The sequence below is a fragment of the Adiantum capillus-veneris genome, chromosome 26 (genome assembly GCF_014529385.1).
Source record: "Adiantum capillus-veneris isolate H3 chromosome 26, ASM1452938v2, whole genome shotgun sequence".
Taxonomy (NCBI): Eukaryota; Viridiplantae; Streptophyta; class Polypodiopsida; order Polypodiales; family Pteridaceae; genus Adiantum; species Adiantum capillus-veneris.
The window spans coordinates 77188502-77193584 of NC_140956.1; the positions used below are offsets into that span (position 1 = coordinate 77188502).

At 37.7% G+C, this 5083-nt stretch overlaps 1 pseudogene; it reads right to left on the reverse strand.

Annotated features, from left to right (window-relative positions):
• Positions 1-1103: 1103 nt before the first annotated feature.
• LOC147423688 (uncharacterized) lies at positions 1104-1896 on the reverse strand (annotated as a pseudogene).
• Between the last annotated feature and the right edge of the window lie 3187 nt (positions 1897-5083).

A 5083-nucleotide genomic window follows, 5' to 3' on the forward strand; every position in this document is an offset into this window, starting at 1 on the left:
AAGTAAGATATAAAACTACAAATGTAAAGATGAATTAAACCTGCTTGAATGATAATCTTACTTGATTGCTTTAACCCTCTTCTTCAAATCCCCAGAACCAACCTTCAGCTGTTCAATGTCTCGTAAGCGTCGTTCTCTTAACCGAGGACCCAAGACAATATTTTTTTCTCTGAGATCCTGCATGAGCTGCGTGATGCTTTTGTCCTTGCCTTTTAGTTGTTGAGCACACTCTGTCACAGTTTGCTTCAAGCAAAAGTTTTCTTTGTGTGCAAGGTCTCTCTCAAGCTTAAGGATATCACTTTTGGCCGCCAAATGCTTGGTGTAGCCATATAAACCAGAATAACTGTCTCCTACATAGTTCAGCAAAATGACGTTATGTTTCTGAACGGTGGAGTTGAGTTGGTGATAGGATGCTCAAGATATATCCTACCATCCACCCAAAGACGCTTTTTTAACCTTGAAATCTGAAGTTCTCTTTTGAAGCTTCGGAAATGATGCCTCGCTTATTCTTCTTGTCGAGGGGCTCGTATTCTCTGGACAGTTCGATATGCATATGATACACATCGTTTTGACTCCTCGTCTGAGTTCTGTGTGAAGATGATAATGACATTGAGACGACTTGGTGAATGAGAAATCTCAAAACGGAGGAGAGCGCAAGAGTGGAGCAAATGGAAGAGAGCTCAAGGAAGGAGACTGCGCGCAGGCGGAAAGCAAGAGAGACGCGAAACTGAGGAGAAGAATAACATTCAATGCACCTCGTTGAGCGCCAAATCTTAGTTTTGAAAAATCCAAAAGATTGAGACAATCGACGTTCAATTCGGAGCCGTCGTATGTTATCATTGTCTGAACACTTTTTGAGAGTTTTAATAAACGTACCCCCCAAATCTGATATCCGAGTTTTTTGAAAGTGAATATCAAAAATGAAATTAGGGACTTTTTATTATCTCTCTCTACGTTGACCTGGCATTTCGTACAAGGCCCATTTTTTAGTCCAAACTTTTCCTAATGTGATTGTTTGACGGGGGAAATGGATGAATTGTGTACACATGATTTTGCCCTAGCATTTTAAGTATGTCTTTGCAAAACTCCAGCTTGCAATAATCCTAGTCAAGAAATTCTGGCATCCTATCCCTCTCTACCTTGCAAGTTGTTGCATGCTTCTCATAGTCAAGCATCTCTGAAGCTCCTAGAATCTGTAAAACTTCCTTTGCAACTTTAATTTAAGCATGCAGCCTTATGATTTCCTTTGTGCTTGCAGTTTCACTCGCTACCTCTATTGCTTGCAATTGGCACTGAGAATCTATCAGTTTCTTTCAAAATACAGCTATGCCATCCAAGAGACCTTTCTTTTTGTGCATGTTTGCCTTTTCTGCCTCCAAGTCTACATTCATTCTCTGTAGCTGCTCTTTCGTCTCATGAACCTTATCACTGAAGGTGCTAACCATTTTCTTTGCTACCAATATATGGTCTTGCAAATCCACATTTGCAGTGGCCATTTGCTCTACCTCATGTTTCCCTTTAAGCTTCACATTAAGTAGAGGTGATGCCGGAACTTGTGTGGCCCCATTGGCCTCCCTCCACCTGTCAACTTTTTGGGTATAAGTGCCTTTCTTTATGACATTGGCCACAACTTCTTCAGTGAACACGGGCCCAAGAAATAGATTTTCTTTCCCAGTTTTTCTTCTTTATTGGGCTCTTTAGAGTTGTGCTACCGGCTGTTTAGTTTTTTAGAACAAAAGCATGGGCATAGGCGATAGAAAAAGTGTAATTTATGGGAGGCTCCTGGTATATGTTATGATGCTGCAGCATGAATGACTCATAAAACTCTGGCTTCACTGTCTTACGGTGTACCTTTGGACTTCCTCTTTGGGGCTCTTTGAACACGGTGAGCCACATGTCTTTGGGCACATCATTGTCACTCAGTTGTCATGGACTCTCACCCACGAGGCTAAGGCCATATTCTTGATGGAGCTCCTCTATTGTAACAAAACTTTCCTTGGCATGGATATTTGATTTTGGGGGCATGCCAACAACCACCTTCTTTACACACAAAATACCTCACATGCAACCCATAAACCTGCATCGCAAAGTCACATAATCAGTCAAGTACATGTCGGCGTAATGCTCTTCTTTCCCATGATAGTGGAATACACTCAATCCTAAACCTTGTCTCCCCTGCTATTCAAGGTCCTACTATTTTGTGCCCTCCAGTGCCTAATTCTTTAGGAAGCATGATTCTCAGTGTCCATGGTGCTTTTGTTCTTTTGAGAGCCATCTTTTTTGAGCTTCTACAAAGTTTCTCTCTCTCTCTCTCTCTCTCTCTCTCTCTCTCTCTCTCTCTCTCTCTCTCTCTCTCTCTCTTGCATGCACGTGTGCTCGCTCGCTTGTGGCAGGTAAGTTGGGCCATGTTCCCTCTCCACTTCATCATTATCCACTCGGAATTTAAAATTTATAAGGTTTACAAGTGCCAAAAGGCACAAGCATTCAAGGTTTGGTTTTAACCACAAAACGTGTACCACCTTAGCATGCATTGACCCAACAATGTTCATAATCATAACCAAAACCAAAATTGAGTATACATGAGTATAGCCAAAACCATAACCAACATCTAACTATACATGAACTATACTCAATGAAAATGTATACATAAACCATACTCGTCAAGGTAATGCCTCTTAGTCAACGACGTCTCCCTCATTCTAAAGCTGGTACAAAAAAAGCTGACAATCCATGCTTGAATCCATATTTTTCTTCTTGATGTGTCAGAGGATGATTCGTGAAAGTTTCTGTAAGATAAATATTAGAAAAACATATGCACATATGCTATTTAAATAGTGTATAATACTTACAAACTCATGTCGAAGAGTCTCGTAGCCTCCACCTCCAAGATGAGACGATCCTATAGACTCCAGGAATACTCTTTCCGTATATCTTTAATTCTAAAGCCTTTCTAGATGTTCCTCTGCATTTCAGGCGATCCCCATCCATTCCTCTATGTCCAACCATGCCGGATTTAACTCATTAATCTTGTACATGTCTCTTGCCTCTAATCAACAATGTGACATTCTTGCAATAGCCATGCTCAAGATTCAATCATTAGAGACTTGATCATCTCCATCTAATGGCATGTAATCTCTATGAATGACATCAATGATGCAATTACTCCTCTCCTAATCCTGAGCATCCAAATGCGCCATCGAAGAGTGCCCAAATTGCAGCGTACATAGTTGTCAAACCCTTTGTCTCATGGACTTTGTGGTCCTATCCATAACCAATGCCCAATCCTTGGTTTTGTACACCTTACTAGTATCAAACTCATGTGATCCCCAAGGTTTATGTGGTGTGCTATGTGGCATTCTCTCTATTAAAGAGAGAGGTGGATGCTCTCTCAGTTGTGTGGATGCATCGGTAGCACCATTACCTCAATAATCACTGCCATAAGAATGATGAGATCCACACCATCTTGAAGAAGAACGAGCTAAGTAGCATTATTTGTTAGGAGATGAATAATATGTCCATATTGTATGTCCATTTTATACAGTGTCACGTCAGCAAAATGGGGCTTCGTATAACTTCTCAATTTTTTGATCATTTTTTTTTCGATCAAAAGAATTTTTGATAAAATAAAATGTATATAAGTAGACAACGCTGCCTCTTGGGCAAATTTGACACTTCAAAAGGTAATCAATTCTACAATTAATGCAAACCCTTGACTTTATAATTAGAATAAAAGTCAATAAAGTAGTTTTAAAATATATTTTTTCAAAAATTATTTAATTTTTTGTTGATCAAAATTTCACAAATAATTTTAGTTTTTTGGGTCAAATAATATAAGCTCTTTACAAGGTCTCACTCTTTGCAAGGTGTTTGTTTTTTAGGGGTCACTTTCCATGTGCTCGGTTAACTGACACTTGGAAGTGAATTAGTGACATAATTTAGGGTATTACCATTGTGTACAGAGTGTACTTTCACTTGAGGTAATCAATTTGAGAAATATAAAATAATAGAGATTAGTTTTATATAGTTTAGTATTCGATTTTGACTTGGAGAGATTTTCTCACTTCAAATTGAACATAGGTAGATATTTTTCTATCTTGTGTAGATCCATTCACACTATGCTCTCGCTAGAATTAAAATTTAGGAATAGCATGTCCAAATATATTGATATTTGATTATCTTTGTTTGGATTACATTTTCTATCGTACTATGTGGTCATACATGTTCTTGAAATGTAGATATATAAGCGCTTAAAGATCTATGGTGAAGTGTGAGAACTTCGTGTTTGCACTTCACATACATATGATAATTGTCAAGGTCTGTAATTGATTATCATTTAGCAATGTCACTTGTAGCTCTTGTAGCTTGTGCATTTTGTAATGATAATCATTTCCTAGACTTGGTTAAATCTATCGATTATCGTAATGTGTGAAAGCCACAAGCTTGCACTTTAGATAAATCAATATAGTGCAATGTGAAATGATATGATTTATATGTATTGTTTTTTATAAGTGATTAAGATTATTGATTATCATAGTGTGTGAAAGCCAAAAGCTTGCACTTTAGATAAATCAATGTAGTAGAATGTGAACACAATATGATCAAAATATTTTGTTTTAAATCGTTATGTCCTTTTTCATTTCAAATGATGTGGGTTTATTGTCATGATTTGATGCATAGAGAATGATAGACCATCATTTCTTATTGTAAATTGGTGATGTAGATTGATTTTGACCATGAGACTCATAAATAGAGTGTGAGTCTAATTGATAATGTAGATAGATTTTAATCATTTGATTGATAGATAGAGCATGAGACTAATAGATTGGCTATGAGACCGATAGATTTTGACCATCAGAATGATAGATAGAGCATGAGATTGATAGATAGAGCATTAGAACTATAGATAGAGTATGAGACCCGATAGCTTCTCTATTGGTTCAAAGCATTGCTTGTGTTGTTTGATGCTTAAATTGTTTTTGCTCTCAAAATTGATAGTTGAATTTGTTGCTACCAACACATTATCCTTGTGCAACATGGTGAAATAACACTAGTGGAGTTATGTGCATGAGTTGTGTGCTCGGGG